Source organism: Cavia porcellus, unplaced genomic scaffold, assembly GCF_034190915.1.
Source record: "Cavia porcellus strain 051 isolate PalLab524CR breed Dunkin Hartley unplaced genomic scaffold, mCavPor4.1 scaffold_32, whole genome shotgun sequence".
Classification (NCBI taxonomy): Eukaryota; Metazoa; Chordata; class Mammalia; order Rodentia; family Caviidae; genus Cavia; species Cavia porcellus.
Window position 1 is genome coordinate 26,484,571 of NW_026947515.1, and position 23,534 is coordinate 26,508,104.

Genomic DNA, 23,534 nt, shown 5'->3' on the forward strand with positions numbered 1-23,534 from the left:
TCCTTTCTTGGAGTAAGCTGGTTCGTAAGACAGGGACAGCCAGAAAATGGGACAGTCAACAACCTCAGGAACTGGAATCACAGGATTTCTTGCAGGCCAGAGGTCTAGCAAATTACCATTATCATTGTCATTAATTTTTTATTTATTTAGAGACAGGGTCTTGCTTTGCAGTTCAAGCTGGCCTTGAACTCACTATGGAGTCCAGGCTGGCTTTGAACTCAAGGTGATCCTCCTTTGAACTTGGGATCCTCAGCCTCCCAAGTCTTAAGAGACATTGTAAGACATGCGACAGCACATGCATGTACTCCCAGGGTTCTAGGAGGTTGGGGCAGGAGCATTGCAAGTTTAAGGCCAGCCTGGGCTAGCTAGCCTCTGCCTCAAAATAAAAAGTGAAAAGAGCTAGGGAGGTGGTTCATTGTGGAGGCCCTAAGTTCAGTCCCCAGAATGAGGGGAGATAAGGCAGAGAGGCTCTGCTCGTTTTGAAACTGAAATCTGGGGGAGGTGTCCCCAGGCAGACAACATCGATGTGGGCATCAGTGACCTTGATGATCTCGTACAATGGACGCCTCTGTGTATCTCACTGAGCTGTGTCCTGACTATCCTGAGGGTGCTCAAGGACATGGAGCTAGATGTGACCTGGGGAAGCCAAATCTGGCTCTTTGGGGTCTGGGCGATTCTGGGACTAAACCATCTGAGACTGTTGCGCATGGCAATGTGACCGCTGCACACTGAGGGGTGCTGACAGGCGAGAGGCACCCGGGGTTTGCGAGTCTTTGTGTGGAAAGGAAAAGAAACGCTAGCCATGTCGATTGCGTGTTAAACTGATAACGGTTTTGCTCATTGGGTTAAGTAAAATACAAAATTTTACAAATAATCAAAATTAATATCACTTGATTCTTACTTTTTAAAAACGTGACAGCTAGAAAATTTAAGGTGACATCTGTAGTTTGCATTCAGTTTCTGCTGGAGGGCTGGAGGGGTACCTGGAGGTGTCAGGCTACTTCCTGGAGTGCATTAATGGGTCTCCTGTGAGACGCTCATGTAAGGGAGGAGCTGGGGGACCCAGGCTGCCCCTCCCAGGCCAAGTATCCCAACGAGGAGGGCTGGAGGTCTCAAAGCAGCCTCACCCCCAGCCAGCACAGCTAGTGTGGGAGCTGGCCCAGGGCCACTGTGCCTGGGACTGACTCACTCTGGCCAGAAGTTGGGTCAGAGGCCAGGGCACCAGGATAGGTCTGACGGATCCCAGCACCCCGGGGTTGGCCACAGCAGGGTCTGCTCCCTCCTCCAGGGACGCCCTCACCTGCCCAATACCAGGGTGCAGAGAGTGGGGAGAGGAGGAGACTCCCTGTCGCCCGAGAGGTGAGGGGAGAAGCAGGAGTGAGATGAACAGGAGCCCAGAGGCTCTTTCTTAGAACAGAGCCCGCGGTGAGCTGACCACCACCTCTCCTGTCCCTTTGTCCCTCTCTGCTGAAAGCCAGCAGCTCACATCTCTCACGTGGGCAGCTGTGAGAAGCCATGAATGGAGCATCTGGGCTCCACCCGCAGCTGCCTACAGGCCTGGGGCAACGACTTGGGCTGTGAGTCTGGAGGACGCTGGAGCTTGTGGCTCGCTGGCCCTTGAGGGAAGCATGTGGGTGGAGAGTGCAGTGTGGCTGGGAGGAGGGGCGGTACTCCGCATGGTACACTCTGGACCAAAGTGCTGGCCACAGGCAGCGTGGCCTGAGGGCCCCACAGTGGCTCCCCGTAGCTCTTCTTCCCTAGGGGCCCAGTGAGTCGCTTTTCATTTTGGGGGTGACTGACTGAGGGAGGCTCCCTGGCGTCTGGAGGCTTCCATGCGCCTGCAGCCGGCGTCCCTCTCCCCGCCTCCTGCACCCCTTGCCCTGCCCCCTGCAGCAGCAGCAGCTCCCCGACAAGCCTGCGAAAGCCTCCCTCAGCAGGCCTTCACTGCGGGCCCTCCTACCTCTGCCCCGCGCTCTGGGAGGCTCCTTGTTCCGTGGCCACAAAGCCCCTTTGATCCTCTGCTGGGCTCTGAGCCATGTGACCCGGTGGGCGGGCCGCGGTTCTCCGGAGTCCGGCGCAGCCCGACTTTCAGCTGCTGGGTGAGTCCTCGCTCTTTGTTCTCCCAGCCTCGCACCGCTTTCTCCGGGGGCCTTCAGGTGGCGTGGCCACCGGGTGGCCCCTGATGGACACGTTGGTGGGGCCCAGAGCCGCGCCACCCCCTGGTCTGGCCCTTGAGCCGGCAAGACAGCCCTAAGTCCTGGGAGAGGGGCGGCAGGGAGCTTGATCTCCACGCGGGGACCAGATTTTCGGTCGCGAGATAGAAGAAAGGGGCTTTGTGTGGTCACAGCTCTTGCTTTATAAATATTTGGCCAGCTCTGCCGAGTGGTTATGCTCTCCTCCTGTTGGGAGAGTCTGGGATCCTGCTCCCCTTGGCAAGGGGCTTCCCTGCCTTCCAGGGGGGCCTGGAGGAAAGGTGACTTGGCCAGCGCTTCTCTCAAGTCTCTCCACACAGCTTCCCGGTCTTTAGGAGAGGAGGCTTGGGAGGTGGGGGCTTAGTCTGCACTGACTGCAATCACCAGAGACCCCAGCGCCCACACTGCCACGGGAGCTGGAGCCGATGGTCAACTCTTGGGTTTCTGGGATGGTTGGGATGTGTAGGACCCTACCGGCATGGGCAAGGCAGAGGGTGTTGCTGGGTGGGGTTGGGGGCTGGAATGCATTTGCTCTGCTGGAGAATGCACTGGGGGTGTCTGCTTTCTGGAGCTCCTGCCAATAGGCTAGGGACCAGGAAGGAGCTGGGGTTATCTCAGGAGGGCCTTTGTGGGCACCCCGCACTCAGATCCCCCAGCCCTGTGAAGTGTGGTCCCTTGCACCCAAGTAGGAAGTAACGGGGCACTGCTTTCTGCTCTTAGACTTTGTCTCAAGTGTCCCCTAAGGACTGACTCAGCGACAATCTGCTGCACCCAGTCCCTTCTCTTTTCTGATGGGAAAACTGCCTGTGTTTGTCAGAGGTCTCCAGAGCATCCCCCTTGCTCCCCATGTTCTCCAAGAGAAGTGTGAGATTCCTTTCTTTTAAGAAAAATGCCACCCGGAAGCAGCTGGTAGAGAAGCAACTTAGCGACTTGCAGGGTTTTTTGCAGATCAGATCTGGGCTGTGGGGACAGTGCTTGCAAACACTGAGTTGGAATTCTGTTTGGATCCCATGTGGAAAAGCCCATTAGAGCAGGAGATGGGGAAAGTTCCCTAATACTGCTGTACATTTTTCTTTTGTTCAAGTGGCTTTACCTGGACACTTAGTGGGACGTTGATGACATTTATACAAATGTCACACTCTGGCTGGCTCTCCTTGGCGGCCAGAGGGCAAGCTTGCAGGAACCAGGAGAAAGGAATTTACACTGTAAGCGACCAGGGATAGCAGCCAGCTCCATCCCAGTCCTCTCTGGAAAGGTGTGGTCTGTGTTTCTGTCTGCTGTGTCTGCCCTGGGCAGGCTGCTATGGAAGTGGCCTTCTGTGGGATTATCTTTCTAGATAGCTATCCCTAGGGACCTGAGTCGTGGCTGGCCTCTGGCCCACCCCTGGACCTTGTCATTTCTGTGTTGGGGCACTTGCAGCACCGTTGCATCTTCTGGGTTGTGTGCCTGTGTCCACAGACCCTGTTCCTGTGAGCTGACAGCATGACAAGCTCAGCTGACCCACCGTACTGACCACAGGGCATTCCAAGATGGAGGGGCCAGGCTTCTGCCCTCCAGGAACTGTGCTCTCACGGGAAGATGGCCACAGGGTCACGAGGCCAAGCACAGCAAGTCCGAGGCTGGCCCCAGTACCCTGGGCCAAAAGTGGTCCTCCTGGGGGCCTCTGAGGTCATCGTGTGGGTGCCAGGTCCCTGTCCTGTCTGTGATGATGGGCTCCCGGGACCCTTGCGGCAGGGCCCCAGCGTTGGCTGTTGACCTCCCTCCCTGCCCCCTCCACTCTGCCACCATGTGCTCCTCAGCTTCCTGTTTCATCAGGGCTGATCCGAGCTGCTCGGATGAGATAGCATATTTCCCCAAGGGTGACATGGCTTCACCAGAATGCCGTCCCAAGAGGGATCCTGCCCACCCGGGCAGCGCCAAAAACCCCTGTGGTGTGTCAGAGGGTCTTAGGACTCCTGTGAGAAGCCTGTCACCAGGGCTCAGCTCCTGTTCCCCATTGACCTGTGTGGTTGGTTCAGTCTTGTGCTGTCTTTCCCACACCACCCCGGAAGTCTCTGGGCTTCCTCTCTCCGTCCTGACTGTGGGGGAGGGAAGAGTGCCTTTATCTTAATGCAAGAAGGCCAAGGATGAGCCTGGTGGCCCCTCCTGGGTGACTGTGGTGGCCCTCCTCCCCTCTTGGCATCCTTCATCTCCTCAGGGACTGGTGATGCCCGCTGGGCTTCCAGAAACAGCACAGGCTGATGCCCCAAGGAGCCCCGTTTCCCGAAGCCGCGTGTTTGGGAAGACTCAGAGCCTGGTGGGTGTGAGTCCCGGTGTGGCTTAGGAGAGACAGGACAAGGCAGGAGAGACCACCCCTGGGTGAGGGGCAGCACTCAGCGGGCTCTCCTTTCCAGTCTTCCTCCTCCCCGCCGCATGGAGCTGGGCTTTGTGTAGTGAGTGCCTGCCTGGTTCCGGGACAGGTAGGGACCTGCTCTTAGGAGCCCTGTGGAGCCTTCGGAAGCGTTCCCAGGGAAGCTTCTGAGGGTGGCTGTGCACCACAGTGCCAAGGCCCTGCATGTCTGTCTTATGAAGACTCAGCAGGAAGACTCGGCAGGTCTAATTACAGGCTGGCAAGGGGCTCCTGCCAGAACCTGGGGACCGTGGGTGGCTCTGGAATCCTCCATGCCAAGATCCCTGCCTTGCCTCACCCCCTCACCCAGGGGTGGTCTCTCCTGCCTTGTCCTGTGTCTCCCATGCCAGGACTCACACCCACCAGGCTGTCCTGAGAGGTGGGGACCTTGAGCTTCATTCCAGCTTTCTGCAGGGGCCTGAGCTGCTTCTGTCTGCCTCCAGGCACCCGCAGGGCAGGAGTCACCGTGGGCTGTGGGAGTTGGTGCCTGGGGGAAGGCCAGGCTTTGGGTTGTCTTGGAGGATTGGGTGCTGCTCTGCACAGGGGGCCTGGAAGGTGACACTTGATAACATCTGTCCTCTCCCTGCCCAGCCTGACTGCAATTTGTGAATGTTTTAATTTGGCCATCAAATGGCCATATTGGTCACTGTAGTGATGGAACAGTTGTGTCCTTGCCTTGGCGTCCGTGTCCTTGCCTTGCCTGTGTCCTCAGTTGAATGTCTTCCTCCTCCCAGATCGCTATCTCTTATCTCCCAGGCTCTGTTCCAGGTGCCTTTCACCACTGGAAGAGGAGATAAGATTTGGGGCCCGCAAGGCCAAGCCAGGCAGGGAAGTGGTTTTCTTGGCTGTGGCTGTGGTCTTCACTTCCACTGCAAGCCCTGCACAGCGGAATGTTGGGGTCTGTCTGTCCCTCTCCTTCAAACTCCTGTGGAGCCTGCAGTTCGTCGATCTCTGTGTTCAGTTCCTGGCCTTCCTGGTGCCGCTCAGTTAATGGTGGGACGAATGAATGGTCAGCATTTTGTAGCTCAGATTTTTACCTTTTTTTTTTTTAAAATGACAGCATCGGAAATCGAAGCCCCGCAGCCTTGGCACTGAGACAGAGCCCCAGCCCTTTTTATTTTCGAGACAAGGTCTCAGTAAATTGCTAAGTTGCCCCAGCTGGGCTTGAACTTGTACTTCTCCCTTTGGCCTTCTGCAGTGCTAGGATGGCAGGTGTGTGCTCCTCTGCCCAGCTAGGATTTCTTTTATCCTTATACTTTTTGCTTTTCTTTTGCATGAGATCTCCTCTGAAGGCCTGTAGGAAAAAGATTCAGCAATAACACTTAGGGGCTGGGACACAGCTCCATGGTGGTAGACATCTCTCTTAGCATGCCCAAGGCCCTGGAAGGAAGGGAAGCAGGGAGGCAGGGAGGACAGAGAAAAGCAACATTTCTTCACCCTGTTTTGAGGGGGGCTCCAGCACAGGCATGGTGTCTTTTGTGGGTTGTTTGCTGAGGTCTGGGGAAATGCTACTCGCTGATGGTGTCACTAATGATGGGCCAGAGAGTGGCCCACTGACACCGTGGGGCAGGGTGGGGGTGGTCAGGACTGCAGAACAGCACAGATGTAGCACGGTGGCTGGTGGGAAGCTGTGTAGGGAACAGGTAAAGGTGCTCGCCTGCACCTGGCTGCGAGGTGAGAAGGTTAGGATGAGAGGGCACGGGATCCCGGGATCCCCGAAATCAGCACGCCGATATCGGTGCCCTTGGTCCTGCAGCACGCGCACTGTCAGAGCCTTCCAGGCTGGGCCCCCGTGCCTTAGTGAGAACACAGCCAAGCGGAGCCACCGAGCAGGAGCCTGGCGGCTGGTGGTTCTAAGCTCGGTGCTTGAGGTCTCTGGGTTCCCGGCTTCTCTGCATGTCCTTGAGAACCTGAGAATCCCATACACCCTCCAGGCTCTTCAAGCCCTCCAGGCCCTTATGTGGGCAGGTACTTCATGGGAACAAGTCAGTAATGAGGAAGAGGAAATTCTGTGGTGGCTTCCAGCGGGTACAGAAGAAAACTGCATGGCACAGACTACCTGCCCATATCTGTAGAATTATGTTGCTTGCCCTGTGGTACCCTGAGAACCCTGTGTCCCAGCCAGCTGGGCTTCTGTGGTGTTGCAGAGTCCCTGGACCCCTGGGTAGGGCCCGATGCCCCATTGCTCTCCCTCTTTGAGGGGTTGGTTAGATGCCCTCCTGGAGACATGAATTCCGTGTTTGTCACCAGGAATGGCAGGGTCTTCTCTAGGAGCAGTGGGGTTCCTATCCAGGGTTCCCCTTGCACCTCAAGGGAGTGGGTGGAGTGATGGGACTGGAGGTCTCAGTGACCCCATAGCCTGTCCCTTCCCCCTGATCGGGGCTCACTCTGGGTCTTGGTCAGTTCCCCAGACTTTCTTTAGGCCCCTTCCTTCCCTCCCCATCTGACAGTGGAGACTTCGGCGGGGAAATGAACAGTTCTGTGGTGGAATGTCATTCTCCCTGACTTTTGCCTCATGGGATAAAGAACAGGTTTCTCAAAGGCCTTTGTTTTCCTGTTGATTCATGTGTAGTCTTTTTAAAAAGCTGTAGCTTAGTGGCAGAGCACATGCGGGCACGGACTTAGCACACATGCGAGACCTGGGGTTCCATCAGTGCCACACGATCGCTGCCCCCACTCACACTGGCCCTTCTCGGGGCTCCCTAGGGAATCTTGGCCTCCATTGGCAGATGAGAAAGCTGAGGCAAACAGCGGCATCCCTGTCCAGCATTCTGCTGGCGAGAGAGCACCTTCTGAGCCTTCTGCTCTTAGCGAGCATGGAAGGCTGCTGCTGATGCATAATGGATTAGACTCCAGGTTTCAGCTGACTCACTGATCCACTTTGGCTCCAGGCCACCTATGAGTCAGGTCCAGGGCCCCTCGAAGCTCTTGATTGGGCCAGTGTTGCCCGAAGCCCCCCGGCCAGCATGAAGGGACCAATTCTATGTCCCCGCATCTTCGTGAGAGGCCTGAGAAGGTACCCTGGGCCCACCGAGCCCGTTCTAGGGGCTAGAACTTTATCCCTGCTGGTGTCTTCAGCTAACTGGGAGGGTCTGGGGTCCCCCACAATGTGGAACTGTGCACACGCCAGTTGCCTCATGTGGCCCTATTTCGTTTCACCTTGGCTTGCTCAAAGGGCCTGGACTGTGCCCCCGACAGGCCACATGACAGGGGCCCCAGTGGGGACAGAGGACGCTGTGTCCGGGGACCCAGATGCTCAGCCCTCACTCTTCCCTTGTTTGCCAAGCCCCCAACTCTGGTTTAGTAGGATCCCTTCTGTCCCCCGCTTAGCACCCCAAGAGGCTGCAAATCTTTTCAGGTGAAAGCGAGGGAGCTTAGGTAGTAGAACTCAGCATGGCTGGCTGAGGTCTGACATCCCCGGAAGAGTAGGGGAGCCAGAAGTCGGGGAGAAGGGGGGGTCAGGTTAGTACTGATGGTTTCTGCAGAGGACTGGACAGGGAGACAGGAAAAAGAGGGAGCCTCAGCAGGTTACTGGGGAGATCAGACCCAAGTACCCCCCACCTCTGCTAATGGGGCACCGATGGAACTCTCCTGGTGACCTTGGGAGGTGGTTGTGTGCGGCCAGCTGCCTGGGTCTGTGCTCCTCTTGCTGACCACGCACCCTAGGCACGCTCTTCCCCTCCAAGCTGCCTTCTCTGCCTGCACGTTGGACACCAGTGCCCATCAGGAGCCAGTTCCTGCAGAGTGGACACGGAGATCCTGAGTCTGTCGCAGGCTGCATCTGCTGCCAAGGCCCAGCTGTGGGTTGGGTAGAGTCCGAGGAAGGGGCATGTAAGACAAGCCTTCCAGAAGCTTCTGGCCAGCAGGGCCAGAGGTACACAGGCAGCTGTCAGGTGGGCGCCCCAGGATCTGTGGGCTTACCCAGGAAGATAGAGATGCAGAAAGGCTTCCTGGCCTAGGGGCAAGGGGATCACTCTTTGGACTCTTGAGAGTTAGGAGGGGGACAACTGGGGGGGGGGGGACAGCACAGGTTCAGGGCAGCAGGAGCCCCAGGGACTGGGCAGAGGGCATGGGTCAGGGCTCCTGGACTGAGCCTGGTGTGGTGGCGAGGATTTCGGAACTCAGGTGGCGTGGGCCCTGAGGGAAAGGTCAGGAGTGGCCTCTGCTTGCTGTGTCACTGGCCCCTGAGTGTCACCCTCGCCCTGCACTTCCACCAATGCCTGCTTCCTGCAGTCCTGGGACCGGCAAGGCCACAGCGCATGGAGACCCTCCGTGCTCTTTTCCTGTCCTGCCAGAGGTCATGGCTGCTTCTCTCTCCTCTCCTCCCAGGCCCAGGCCCTGTGCCCTGGGCCCTGGGCCCCTGTGCCCCGGCCCCTGCTCCTCTATTAGCGTTGTTATTTGCTCACTCACTCAGATTCATTCAGCAAGGTTCTGTGGGCATCTCTGAGATGGTACTGAGGCTCCGAGTTGCTCTGTGATTATGACCCAGGCAGGGCTGCAGGGACCTCCGTCTCTCCAGAGAGCAGCTTCCCTGCCAGGCCTGAGGAGAGATACAGAAGGAGACACTAGGAAAATGACCTTGCTGTGTGTGCCTCAGCTTCCCCATCTGGCCACGCAGCAGAAACTCCTCTGCCTGTTCACAGAGGTGGGAGGACTTGACTTTTCCCCAGAAGGACCTGGGGTTTCCAGGTAGGTGGAGGTGAGGGAGGCCCCAAGCGTCTGTGGGAGACACTTGGAATTCACACCCCAGGGCACTTGGAGACTTCACTGGTCACTAAACCCTGAGCAGCTCCAGGTGGCCCTGACAGGTGGGGGCTGTAGCATCCTCTGCTTGGCTTCCTTCAGCTGTGGGGTGTGAGGACGAGGGAGGGATCCTCTTCCAGGTATGGTCTGTGCCTCTTGGGAAGGGCCCAGGAGGTCCCACTCCAGCGCAGGGACTCTGCCATCCTCGCCTGGCCCGGGCAGAGGCTCGTCCCTGCAGGGACTGCAAACCTAGTCTCTCAGTGCTGCTGCTGGCCCTGAAGTCAGAGCCAGGAGCTGAGTGGGTGTCTCGGGGAGCAGGTTGTCTGCTGCAGAGCGTAAGGGAGAGGCACATGAGACAGCTACCGTGTGACTCAGTCACCGTCACTGTTAGGGTCAGGCAGCAGTGCTTCTGGGAGTGCAGCGACTGAGGCAGAGATGAGTGGCCATGGGCAGGGAGGACACCATCCTTGTGCTTGGATAGTGCACACTGCTCTCAGTTCTTTGTTGTTACTGTTTTTAATAATAGCCTTACCACGATCTGATTCATTATCATCACGTTGTTTTCAAGGATGCGATTCAAGCCAGGTGTAGTGGCAGGCGCCTATAATCTCAGCACATGGAAGGCTGAGGCAGGAGGTTGGCAAGTTCAAAGCCAGTTTGGGCTGCATACTGAGTTGGTGTCCGGTCTGGACCAATAGTTAGACCTTATCTCAAAACAAGGTCAGAACAAAATGAAATGAAGTACCCAGCCCCACAGTACGTTTATGAAGTTACCATACAGACGGTACTGCAGCAAAAGTGATATTAAGACTTGGGAGTGGTCCGTTGGTTGAATTTGCCACTTCACCTTTTCAGATTGGTCAGTTGTGAATAACTAAAGTCCTGGAAATCGAGACCACCAGCCCAGCAGAGGGCTGCCACCCAGGGGAAGAGAGGGGTCTTGAGAATTTGGCTCCTCATCCCTCTCAGGATCACAGGTCCCTCTGGCCAGCTTGCAGCCCAAAAGTGGGGTGTACCAGTTTGCGGGTGAAGGCAGATGAGTGGGAGAGAACACCTGTTTTTTAAATTTAGATTTGATCTGCATGAGGAAGTAAAGAAACGGAAAGCCCCAGGGGTTGTGCTAGGCTGGGTGGAGAGTGGACCTTCATCGGCCAGTGTGTGGACACGGGGTCATCAGCTGGGAAGCTTGGCATACTGTCCTGCTCCCTGGGCTCCTCCAGCTGCCCAGATAAGGGTGCTCCTGTTGGGGTACGGAGGGGACCTCACACTTAGCAGTCTTGTCCTAAGTCTCAGCGGAAGAGGAGGTCAGGGCGCTTCTCGAAGTCCTCCAGCCCAACCTGTGAGCCTAGGCCTTATGTTTTGGGGTAGCAGCTTGTGAGCCTTCTTCCCTCGACCCCCTGAATAAGGCCCACCCTTACTAGGGAGGCTGTCTGTGACTGCTTTATTTAACCTGTCCCCTTAAGTATTAAATACACTCACAGAAAAACCCAGAACAATGCCTGACCAAATACCCGGGCACCCCGTAGCCCAGTCAAGGTGACTCATTCACAGCAGCCAGTGGCAGTCTAATCCCAGAACATTTTACCGCTGCCAGATAAGAGACCTGCACCTGGGCACTCACAGGACACACTCCCTCCCTTCTGTCCCCATCCCGCCCCAGCCGTCATTAACCTGCTTTCTGTCCTGGTCAATTGACTTTTTCAGGGTACTTTAGAAAATGGGTTCATACAGGATGTGGGCTTCTGTGTCCGGCTGTTGTCACTTGCCATAATATTTTCAAGGTCTGTCCATGTTGCGGCATTTGTCAACACTTCATTTCATTTCGTTTCATTTTGCTTAGTGATGTTCGAGACCTAACCTCAGGCCTCCTGTGTGCTAGGCAAGTGCTGAGTTTGGGCCACGCCCCAGCCAGCACTTCCTTCCTGTTTATGGTGGAGTGATATTCTATCCTAAAAATATCCCCCCTTTTGCTTACCTGCGCATCAGACAGTGGCATTTGGGTTTCCCCCTCTGGCTGCTGTAAGTAATGCTGCACATTTGTGTACCAGTTTCTGCGTGGCTGTGCATTTCTGGGGGTAATCGTGGGGTCTTCGGCCCGGCTGACACACCAGACTCTGTACCATGAGTTTGGGGATGGACGTGGCTTGGTGGGGTGCTTTGTGCTTGTTAGGCAGAACAGAGAGCACCCACCCTTCTAATCTTTTCTCCTTGCCCTTCTCCAAGGGTTGCCCTCTAGGTTCCCTGAGACCCCAGGAGGCCCGGGGGCCCTCTGGCTCTTCTTGAGCTGGTGGATTAGGGTGAACCCGTGGGGATCTGTGTGGGGTGTGGTGAGATATGCAGAGGACCTCTTTGGGTCTGCAGCTGCTTCCTGGTCGCGGACTTCTAGTGCCCTCTACCTGCTCAGGCCCAGCACACGGCAGAAAGGGACATGGGAGGTGTGGGCATCTCTGCAGAGGACAGGCAGGCAGGCATGGGGTGCCAAGGGAGCCATCTTCAGGAAAAGAGGAAGTGGGTAGGTGATGGGGCTCTAGGCTGCCTGGTTCCCAGGAAGAGCTGGGGAGGGTGGCTTTGTTTTTGTTTGTTTTGGTAATGGAGGTTGAACCTAGGGCCTTCTTGCTGAAGTGTAACCCCAGTCCTTTTCTCCAGTTTGAGAAGTGGTCACTAAATTCTCACTTTGTCCAGGCTGAGCTCAAAGGTGGGATCCTGCTGCCTCGGCATCCCAGAGTGCTGGGATTACACGCTTGCAACTCTACACCACTGGAGGGTGATTTTCTGAGGGTGCTCCCCCTAGGCTGGCTAACTCCCAGGGAGAAGCAGCCTTCTTGAGGAAGGGTGGGGATGTGGGGTGGGGCGGTCTGCAGGGGCCTGGGCCGAGGTCTGGGGAGCAGCCTGCTGTAGTATTTCCAACTGTTCTGCGCATCCCCTCTGTACACAAAGGGTAGACTGGGGAACAGATGGGAGTTCGTCATAGCTTTACACTGGGGCCCGGGGGTGTGGCTAGGTGGGGCAAATGTGAGGTTGTGAGTTCGGTCCCAGTACCAAAAGGTCAGTTGATCAATCAATCACCAGACAGCGCTTAGTGGAGCCCCTCTCCCCTTTGCCACAACTGGCACCACCAGCTATCCGTGTCACGATCTATCTGCCCTTGCAAAATGCCTTCCTGTGCCCGCTTTTTGAGAACTCGGCTCACGTGCGCCTGTTTGGAGAGCCCACTGGGCAGGGTCTCAAGGAGGCTGCCAGACATCCCTCCCCCTCCTGGGTCCTCCTAGTCCCCGAGAAATTACCATATGAATGTGGCTCCTTCCTGGCGCTGCCGCTGGAGAGGCCTGGGAAGAGCAGCTCCCACCCTCTGGGCCTCTAGGTTCTGTAGCCACCACCACTTAGGGGGGAGGAAGCCCGGCAGTTCCTTGGAGGACAGCACCGGGACCCCAGGGTAGGTCAAACCGGGCCCAGGCTGGGTGGAGGTTGAGCTGGGAGGGGACATGCGGAGTCCCAGTGGCGGTTTCTTGGACTCAGCCTTCAGCCATGTCCTTTGTTGCTGCGGTTGTTTAGAGATACATGTCATTATCGTCATTCCCGTTCCTCAGTCTGCATTCATTCGAAGGCACCGCTAGTTACCCCTGATGGAGATTAAGGACGGCCTCGGGCACCCCCGGAAGCACTAGCCGTTTGTACACCGCGTGGATGCACCCTGCCCAGCGCGGTGGAGCCCAGAGTCGTGTAGAGTTGGGGTTTTCCCAAGCCTGAGTTGGGCTCTGCTGGCCAGCTTACTGTGACTGTGGGGTGACTTGCTCTGAAGTCTCTCTTGCCGTTCTTCTGGAGAGCACAGTCACAGGCTCTAGAAGTGAGTTTCTCTGGGGCTGTGACACAGCCTACTCAGTGTGTGCCTCGGGAGGTGCTGGTGTCAGGTGATGTCTTGGGGACCGGCTGGAACCTCAGGCAGTAAGAGAATTCACCCACAGTCCAGGCGTGTAGATAAGTTACGGGTTTATCCATAGCCTGCAAGACAGCAGCAGGCGAGTCCAAGAGAGGACACTGGTGTCCGGATGCAGGGCGGGGGACTGACATGGGCTTGGGGCTGGGAGGTGGATGTGGGGTGATACAGGACGCACCCCAGGTGGGCCTCGTCAGTCAGCTCATGCTGTGTCTCGCAGAAGTCGCTGCATTGTGTTGCATCTTTCAGGCTAAAAAGCAGATTGGACACGGTTCACTTCTCGTCCTCGAAGCCCGTGAGGCTCCAGATAGGGACATCTGTGGGCAGAGCTTCAGAGAACGGGGCTGCTGGGAAGGGACATGTGTGTTCTGCATCAAAGGCGAGCTCGCTGTTTACTTCTTGTGTCTAGCCCCAGCGGAATGTCACAGTTGCTTAGTATGTGCTGGTCCAGAATAGCCCGTGCAGAGGCTGGGTTTACTGTAACCACTCTCGGATGACCTCATGCTCTGCCTGCTCACCATCTGCACCAAGAGCAGGGCCTCTGCCTGAGTTTCAGAGGCCCCCGCCATGCGTCCTCCAGGGAGACCCTGCAGGCCGCCATTCAGGAAAGGGTGGAAGGGGTAGGGCTAGTGCCAGCTCAGGCCCAGTCTCCCAGCTCCCTTCTCCATTTCCTGAGCATGGCTCGGCAGGGTCCCAACCCGGCCTCCCAGGAAGGAGGAGAAGCCCTTCCATCCTTCCGCCTTGCCTTGACTGCCCTGGCAGAATGCTGGGAGCCGGAAATCCTTAACAGCCCATGGGAAAGGACACAGACCAGCACTCCAGCCCCTAGAGCCAGCAGTGGAGCAGGCAGCATCTGGGCAGGCTGGACAGGATGTCACACCCTGCACGCCAAGACCTTGCTACAGGAAGAGCCCACTGCAGAAGAGAGGGCAGCAAGCTGCCTATCCATCCACTCATCCATCCATCATCCATTCACCCATTCACTCACAGCAGCCCAATGGGTGATTCATACACGGCTGACTGTACATCGGACAGTTAGCTGAAGCTTGCTGCTCCTGGCAGAGGCGGAGGGTAACCCGCAGTCACACACTGAGCAGGAAGACCAGGGGGAGCTCCCAGGAGGGCAGCGGGGAGAATGTTCCCAGCAGCAAGACTCTGGGAGCCTTATGAATATTTTATTTTTATTATTACTTTGGTGTTGGAGATTGAACCCAGCCCTTGTGCATGCTGGGCAAGTACTACACCACGGAGCCACCCCCCAGCCTGTGATGCTCGTCATACTACTATGAGACAGATGCTGTTCACTCATTTGGTGCAATTGTCCCATAGGAGCATCCCATGTGGGCACTAACCCGGCCCCAGAGGTTTGGGTATTTGCTCTGAGTCCTCAGCATGTCAGGGTGACAGCATTCTGTGCTGGCCCAGGAGCAGTGGCACTGGTCCTGGTTCCAGGCAGAGCAAAGATCAGGTTAGTTTAAGTGTCAGTCTTCTGGTTCTGACTCGGGCTGAGAACAGTTAATCCTGGTGGTACCCAAGGTAGGTGGCCGTGGAGAGCCACGGGGCTGGAGGAATGGATTCGAGGGGATGGAAAGCAAGAACAGGGTGGCGCCTGGCTCCAGCTATAATTGCTGGAGGCTGGAGGTGCTGGGTGCTCTAGGGGAGGTGGGGTGGGAGGGCCCCTGGAGCTGGGTTCAGAGGTCAGCAGAGCACGTCCAGTCCATACTGTCTGGACCAGGACAGCAGCAGGTGGAGGAACTGTTCCGGTGGGGCCTTGGGATGTTCCTGCTGAGCTGTGATGGACTCCCAGACCTGCAGGCTGGCCCTGGTGTGAGAACCAAGGCAGAGGAGGAGGCACGGAATGCCCAGGGGAAGGTGCCATCAGTCAGGAAGGTGTCCCACAAGGGGCCAGGCCTGGTTGCAGTGGGACAGGAGGAACTGGCAGGGAGCTGGGAGGGAATAGAGGGAGCAGGAGTCAAATGGAGACTGGGGAGGGGAAGGAAAAGCTAGATGGACACGGGCACCTTTCCTGTGGCTTGGGGGGCACGATGAGCCCTGTGCTCTTTGCTCTTCGGAGGACCGGCTGCTTTGTCCAGTAAGATTGCCAGTTCATGGGTGTGTGTGCTTTATGCCACAGTGCAGGAGGCAAGGGCCATGCCATGCCTCTGTGTCCCCCAGGGAAAGCAGCTGTCCTTAGGGGTGTCCAGGGAGCTGTCCACATACATTCCTTCTTACCTCAGAGCGCCCAAGGTGAAGGCGAATGTGTGAGTGCTTCTAGGCTGTTTTGAATGGGCCACCCAGCCATTTATTTACCCATCAATCCCTGCTTTTCTCTACCCATTCCCTTATCTACCCATCTGTCTATCCCCCCTCCAACCCGTCTATCCATCTGTTTACCTATCTATCATTCACTCATCCATCTGTCCATGTTACCTCAACTTACGAGGGATTTGAAGTTGCTGGGTTCTGCGCTTGGAAATGCATCAGAAGCTTTCCAGTGGCCATCCTTTGACTTATCCCAGTTGGTTGCTAGGCTCCCCTTGGAGAGGATGGGATGGGGTGCCTGGGATGCGGATCTTTTGGGCACTCCTGATTCTGAGCTGCCACAGAGTTGAGACAGAGAAGCCATGCTGGTCCCCAGGCTGCTGGGACCAAGGTTCATTGCCTCCAGACCTCTCCAACCCTGCCCTCCTGAGACTGAGGAAAAGCTACTCCTGCTCTCAGCTCTCAGGCCCGAGCCGGTGGACGCTCTGGTTTAGTCAGATGTTTGGGGGAGGTGCCCTTCGCTTTGCTTAGGGCTTCCCTGCCAGGCTCCTGCTCAGGGCCCAGCCTGGCTGCCCCCTGCCTCTTTCAGAAGTCTCTGGGGCTTCTGGCAGCCCTGCAGCCTGAGCGGAGGAGTGCAGAAGGGCACTGTTGCAGATCTTGTGGGGGGGAGGGTGCTTTCCACTTGGATTCAGCCCCAGCCCGGGGACACCCGCTGCGCCCTACAGATCCTTGTCTACTTCTTGTTATTTCAGATGACTTCATAGGTTGGGGGACCCTTCCTCTGGGTTCTGGTGAGCATCTGCTGACAGCCTGTTGATAGGAGAGGACTAGGGAGAGGGGGGCCGAGCCCTGTTCTGCTCCCCTCAGGGGACATCCCTGATAAGAGGAAATTCCACCCTATGACAGATGGCCAGTTTAAAACCCATTGGGGTGGGAGGGAGGGTGACTTTTTTTCTCTTTTGTGACTCCACAGACATTTGCCAAAAACTAACAGAATCTGTGATCCTGTGGCCACTTCAGCTGATGGTGGGGGCTGGGTCTTTGGTGTGCTTTAGTGGGGTAGCAGCTGCTACTACTGCTGGAGGTTTGTTGGAGTGGATGGATGCTGGAACGCATTCCCAGTCCTGCCTCTGCAGGATCCCAGGCAGGCCAGGGGGCGGATGAAACAGAGTCAGTCCCCCTCACACAGGAAGCCAGAGGGCTCCTCTGTGACCTTACCGCGAGGAGCAATGCGATTCTGTGCAGCTTTTGAGGAAGTGAAGCAGGAGGGCTTGCAGGTTGGAGCCTGCTCCCACCAAAGATTGATGTCTCAATAGGCCTTGGCTGGAGGGGTGGGCTGCCGAACAGAAACAGAAGAGGAGGGCGGGCATGCCTTGGACCCGGACCAGATCAGCCTTTGCCAGCTGGGGCCAATTGAAACTGCTGGCAGAGACGCAGGGCTCCTTGAGATTCCTCGGGACAATAGAAGAAGGGCTTGGCAGGGAGAGGAATGGGGGGGTGCTGGCTGGTAGTGAAAGTGGGAACCTCACGCCCCTGTTTGGGGCACCCTGGGCCCCTGAATGAATGAGGCTGAGCCCCCTAGTGCTTCCCCTTCCAGGTCCTGCAGAAGGAAAGCGGTCAGGCGACATCTTAGCCCTTCTATGGCTTCACTTGGGGCACTGGAGACAGCTCACACCGAAACCTGAGCCAAGCAGTTTGGTTTAAACCCCTTCCTAGAAACGGAGAACGAGCTCCAACTGGGAGAGAAATGCAGCTCTCCGAGATTGCAAATCCCTTCTCTGGAGAAGCAGAGGTGGAGGCATTGTGTTGGATTTCTAAAAAGCTCAGATTTCTGGCATCTTCCATTCTTAACCAGACTCTGAGGAGGAGACACTTCCTGCCCGAACAAAGTGCTAAGTGTAATTCGATTTGGAATTACTTATCAAATTAGATGAAGCGGGTGCGCTTTGAAAATGTGATTCCCCGTCCCCGCCCACACAGTTACAAAATTCGCACATTCATATTCAGTGTTTCCATCTTTAGAAGAGAACAGGAAGTCCCCTGTGACATTTGGAGGGCAGCGGCTTGGGTAGCTTAGCGGGACACTGAAAAGCAGTGGAGAGGAGTAAAGATCCTGCTTTCAACCCGCCCCCACCGCGGCCTTCCCCTGCCCTGGAGCCCACCACTGACCGCAGCCCCAACCCTTTGCCTCCCTCCCTTGGCCTGTTGGACCTCCTCCCCTGGCTCTTTAACCAGCTCCAGCCGTGGAACCTGGAACATCTTTCCTGTGTGTTGATAACAATCTCCTGAAGGTAATTCAGAGAGGACCCGCTTAAATCTCAAATTCTCATGGTACCAAGTCATTTTTTAACATTGAAATCCATATATCTAGGGTTCCTTTGGCCCCTCGATTAGCCAAATATATCTCTGCATGTCTTTACCTATCTTACCTTCCTGGGAAAATCTGAGCCTTTGTCTGCTGCTGAGAGAGGTTGATGCCACACAGAAGCCCAGCGCCACTGAGCCAAACTGAGCTCCTGCCCGGGATGGGCCGTGGCAGAGCTGTCCAGAGGTCTCAGTGGATGTGCCTGGGAATAAGTGAGCTTCACAGCCCTGGGTGCCACCCTCTCCCTCTTGTTTAGTACTCAGTAAAGATGGGTCTGATGAGTCGGTGTTGTGGTCTACCAGGTGTTGGGGTCTACAAGGACCTCAGGATCATTTTTGCCTTTCCTGTTCGTGGCTGCTCCATCAGCCTCTATTCCCAGCATTCCCTGACCCCAGGCCTACCTGCCTCTGCACGTGAGTGGCTCTCCTGGTCACTTTCCTCCTCCTCTGTTTCCTTCTCTCTGCCCACTCGTTGTGTCACAAGCAGGGGGACATCTTTGCTGTCTTTGTGGGTTTTGTCAGCTCCACCTGACATCCTCCCAGAGGTGCAGTTTGCAGAGTGTGGGTCCATCTGGGGATCCCTCCTGGCAGGCGTCTGCATCACTCGGAGAACTGCAAGGGATTATGAAGGACCCTGGATTCAGTGACCCCACACTGGGCTTGCGCTGGGGACGAAGAGATCGGCCAGCCTTTCTCAAAGATTATGGACATCAAAATGCCATTTGCCCTGAGAAGCCTAGGAAGAACCTCAGTAACTCACTAGCTCTGAGTGCCTGTCTGTCCCACCACGTAGGGTCAGCAGTTCAGGGAGGGCCTGGGACCCAGGTCTCAGGGTGAGCTCTTTGCACCTGCTGGAGGCAACTTTTGGGCTTTGGCTTCAGGACGGATGTGGTGCTCCACGATTGGTCCTGTGGGGCCACATTCCTGGGTTCAGTTCCTGGCGCTGCCACTTACTAGTTCAGTGATACTGATAAGTACGAAAAGTACAGTGAGACTCTGTTCCCTGTCTGTGAAATGGGAAGATAACACCCAGGAGCCTCTCAAGGCCATGCTTCTGGCACAGAGGGAGCCCAGGGGGTGCTGGCTGAAGCCATCCGCACCAGCATTCCTTGCTTTGTTCATTCGGCAGACTTTTGCTGGGACTTGGCATGTGCATGCAGCCCAGCAGAATGGAGCTGAGCTCCGGGAATGGGCATGTGGGAGACCTGATAGGAGGAACCCCACACACCCTTAATCAGTTACGGGGCGGGCACAGGGACCACGAGGACGGATGCATCTGAGCAGACAGGACTCTTCCGAGGTTTATCCCGGGCACTGGGGACTTTGCAGGACCCAGAGAGGTAGGAGGGAGGCAGAGGCAGCTCTAGTCGCTCTTCTCAGCCCCATCCCTGTCCTGGGGACTCACTCAGTTTGAAGAAGCCCCTTTGCGGCGGAGCATCTGATGTTTATAAGACCTTATGTCGCAACACAGGCTCGAGCGCTTTTAGGGTACCTGTTGGTGGCTGTAGAGCTGCAGGTGGAGGTAGCGTCCCCTGGGCCTGCTGCTGTGGGCCTCTCTGCATCCATAGTGGCTGCAGGCCTGTGGGCTGGTCTTGCTTTTCGCTTGGTCACGTGGGCTGTGGTTAAGCATGACATGTATGGGCAACGATGTTGCCATCTTGGGTTTTAAGAAATAGGCGTGGATTGTGTTGGGATGAGATAAGGGGAATGCCTCTGACTTGCCCAGAGAGCTTTGTCCTGGTGATGCGGGCCCCACAGACACCATGGTACCACATGGCTGCCCCTGGAGCCAGGAGCAAAGCTCCCTTTGCACTTGGCCAGTAAGGCCATCGCTTTGTGAAAAAGATTGTGTGGGTGTGGGGAGATGGTTCGGGTGCTTGAGGATACTCCTGGGACACAGAGTAGTGTGACCAGAAGGGAGGGGCGGAGGGCTGGTTTCCAGGCCACTGTGCTAAGCCCTCTCACTCGGCCTTGTGAGGAGGTGAAGGCGTCCCCGTAGCTGCCTGCTGTCCGGGAGGCTGTCTCTGAGGCATGTGGCTACTGCCCTATGCTAGCAAGCCATGCACGGTAATCTTGATCTGATTCTGTCACACTTGGTAGGCTCTGAAGTTGGGGGCGCGGGGAATTTGTCACTGTTCAATAGCCTGCAGATGGTGCTGGCCTGGGACTTTTGGTCACAGACCCTCTTCTTCCAGGTTGGACCCAGAGTTGGGCGGAGGAGGGAGAAAAGGCAGCACAACAGGTCCCGAGGTGGACCTCGGTTCGGATGAGAACCCCAGGGGCCTCCAGCTGGTTGCCATCCAGCTTGCTGGGAGACACGCCCGGCAGCACCTGCGAAACCTCAGGCCTGGGGGTAGGCATCTGGCTCTAGCTGTCCTCTGTCCAAGATATACATCGGCTGTTGGGATCTAGGGCTCAGCTGGGTTCTCCTCTGTCCAGTTCTGCTGGACATGTGTGCTGGTCTGTCTTCCCTCCTGACTTCATTCATGTAGAGTGGGGCCAGATGGCGTTCGTTCAGTGTTGTGGGACAGTCTCCTGGATTCAACTCTAGAGCACTTTTGTCCCCCTAAAAGGAGACTCCACACTCATCAGATAATCTCCCCTCTCCCCCAGCCGCTGACAAGCACTGATTTGCTTTGTGTCTCTGGGTTTGTCAGTTCTGAGCTCTTAGTATCCTCGGATTCACATGTTCCATGCATGGCCTTCCGTGCCTGGCTTCTTTCATTTGGCATAAGGATTTTGTTTTCAGAGTTTGCCTGTGTTACAGCATGAGTCAGTGCTCCTTGCCTTTTTATAGCTGAGATTCCACTGCACCAGTTGACCACATTCTGTTGTTACATGTGTCTGTTACAGGACTTTTCAAAAGATACTTTGTATTCCTCATTGGGCTAGAACATGGGGTACCCTTGAGCAGGCCACCACCTTGGGCTCCAAAGAGTTAGGTGTGAGGTTGGAAACATGTAGCTGTTCCCTGGCACAGAGCTGCACTTGGTGAGGAACACAGTCAGGAACCAAGTGTCACAGAAGCAATTGGCATTTCAGGGCTGACAAAATAGGGAAGGGAGAAAAGTCACTCTTTGGACTGTTTTTTCTCCTGTAAAAAGCAAACTGGACTAGAATTTGGCACATGTAATATTTAAACTTGATAAAATTGAATTAAAAATCCAGCTCCTCATTTGACACTGTAACCATAGCTCTGGCAGCTCCTCCAAAATAAAGTGACAGCTGCTGTGTGCGCCAGCAGCTCACTTCTGAGTGTGTCCTAAAGACCCCAGGGCAGGTCCTGGAGAGGTTAGTGCCCCACACGGGCAGTAGTTCTGCGTGTCTGTGACAGATGAACGGATCAGTGTGACAGAGCGTGTGCATGCCAGGCCTGGGGCTCAGCCTTACAAAAGGAATTTCAAAACACTTGCCACAGCAAGGGTGAACCTGGAGGACGTGATGTTCTGGTTCCACACGGCAGATGCCCTGGGATTCACTTGATTCTCCATCCCTGGAGTCATCCAGTTCAGAGGGGTAGCTAGTAGGGTGGGGTTCCCCAGGCTGGGAAGGAACTGGGGTGTTAGCAAATGGGGATGGTGTTGCGTTATTTCAGACGAAGCATTCTCAAGGCGGGTTGCACAATGCTGAGTGTTCTCCACACAACTGAACCACAGGGAAAGATGGTCAGGGTGGTCCCTTATCTCGATTCTAAAGGGCACAGGTGGGCCAGGTCCTGTGCACCAGCCCCGGTGAGGGAGGAGGTAAGTCCTACTACCATCTCTGCCCACCGGCTCCAGCACCCGGGGACCTGGGAAAAGACCACTGGTGGCTTCCCATAGAGACCAAGGATTCAGGTCACAGGTCCGTGGGTGGGGGTCCCTGTTTCCTTGATGAGCTCCTGAAGGTGGGCCCCTGCACTCACCACCAGGCCAGGGAAGAGGAAGAAACAGGGCTCTGGAGGCGATACCTCCTCCAGGAGCAGCGAGTGGCAGCAGAAACTTTCCCATGTGACCAAGAAGGAAAGGACTCCCCTGTTTTTTTATTATTATTTCTCAAGCAGAGGCCTCGGTGGGCAGGAAGTTTGCTTTGGTTTGAGTTTCTGCATGGAGCGTTGGAGCCTGAGGTCCCTTCCTGCCCTGGGCCGTGGTGGTGAGACAGAGCCTTCTCCACCCGGGAAAGGGGAAGATGCAGAGGGAGGGGTGCTGGGGCTGGAGGTGCTGGCCCGGCCCGTGAAAAATGGCTCCTAGACACAGACAGATGGAAGCGATTTTCAGTCACGTGGAGGAGAGCTAAACTACTGCCCCGAGAAGCAGGCCCCATGTTTTCTCTGCAGGAAGCGCCCCAAGCCGCAGGTTCTGGGGCAGATGCAGCAATGTCTTTGTTTATTTGAAGCACAGGGAGCCCAGAGGGTATGGCTGAGCCGCTCTGAAGTCTTGCGGGACCTGCCTAGACCGGGGATAGGAAGGCTGCCTTTTGTCACCATGCTGTGTAGGAATGGAGATTTGTGTACACCCTTGGCAACTCTTGGCACTGTTAGATACCTGCTGTCGGCTTGCCGTTCCCCCAAGTCCCTGAAGTAAGAAATTATGGTGCCCTGGAGAGGCTGTGAGGGAGGGGAACAGTTGATGGAGAGCCCGTTGGATGAGGAATACCTACCCATGTCCTGCGTTTCCCCCTGTGCGGCTTGGGGAGGGCTCGGAGGGGAGCTGCTGGCCTGCCAGCCTCAGCTCCTGCTGGGGACTCCAGTAAATAGAACAAAGAGCCACAGAAATGCCCGAGGTACTCGGAGATGTGGGGGCTGAGCCCGAGACAGGCATTTCCCCAGGAAGAGGGGAGTGCTAGGCCTGCCAGCCTGGAAGCCCAACCTCTTGCTGCTTTGCAGGTGGGGTCAGGGTGTTTGGAGCCCAGAGCTAGGTGCTGGCTCCCTTCGAAGGCAGCTACTGGCCCTGGTGGTGGGGTTGTGCTCATCATCTGGGGGTCTGCCCACCTCTGCTCACTGTCCCAGGGAAAGCAGATGTATCCTAGTGCCCCTGCTGTCCTGGGGAAGCAGCCACCACCTCCCTCCCCAGGACTGGCCCAACGGGTAAGGAGGCTGCGTCAGACTGAGGTAGTGTCTTCCTTTAAGCCCAGAGTGTACCTGGAAGCAGGGGGGTGAGAAGAGGTCACATGGGCTGGAGGAGGGGGGAGCCAGCAGCTAGGGCAGCTCAGGCAGGACGTGGAAGGTGTCTCCTCCATACCCGGGATGTTTCAGGCGATGCACAGCGCTGTGCAGTGTGCACAGCGCCCAGCCCCTGGTGGGCACCCTGTGGCTGTCCAGACCCTGCCCGGCCTCACAGCTGGGTGCGTGGAGCCTCCTGCAGCTGCATGGAAGCTCATGTTATTTCAAGTTCAGCCTTGTTCCCTGGCTGAAGACCCTTGTGGGCATTGCCTGTAGGAGGGACATGTGGGCTGGATGTTGCCTGGATGGTCGCAAGGCCCTAGCCTGCCCTGTGCCAGGGCCGTGCCTAGAAGTGGACACCTCCATGAGTGCAGGACAGATGGAGCAGCCTGGCCTCTCCTCCAGAAGGCAGAGCCTGTCCCTCCTGCTGGACCAGGAGGGACCCTGAGGCTCTCAGGCATAGCAGTGGCTGCGGCTTCTCTGAGTCTGGGGGTTGAGAGGGGATACAGA

The 23,534-nt window shown here is 56.4% G+C and overlaps 1 protein-coding gene and 1 long non-coding RNA gene across 7 annotated transcripts in view; one reads left to right on the forward strand and one right to left on the reverse strand.

The window, feature by feature from the left end:
* Septin9 (septin 9) overlaps positions 1–23,534 on the forward strand; it is a 154,183-nt gene that overhangs the window by 120,296 nt on the left and 10,353 nt on the right. The window contains exon 1 of one of the 6 annotated variants that reach the window (XM_013147083.2): positions 1,665–2,099. The exons of the other annotated variants lie outside the window; for them this stretch is intronic. The gene's annotated coding sequence lies outside the window, so the exon portion shown is untranslated. Of the gene's footprint in view, positions 1–1,664; positions 2,100–23,534 lie in introns of those variants that run through there. 6 annotated transcript variants of the gene reach the window in all.
* LOC134474392 (uncharacterized) lies at positions 3,236–11,331 on the reverse strand. Its single transcript, XR_010045234.1, has 3 exons — positions 10,996–11,331; positions 8,992–9,121; positions 3,236–5,875 (listed from the first exon to the last, which is right to left on the reverse strand). It is a non-coding gene; the product is annotated as an uncharacterized LOC134474392 (long non-coding RNA).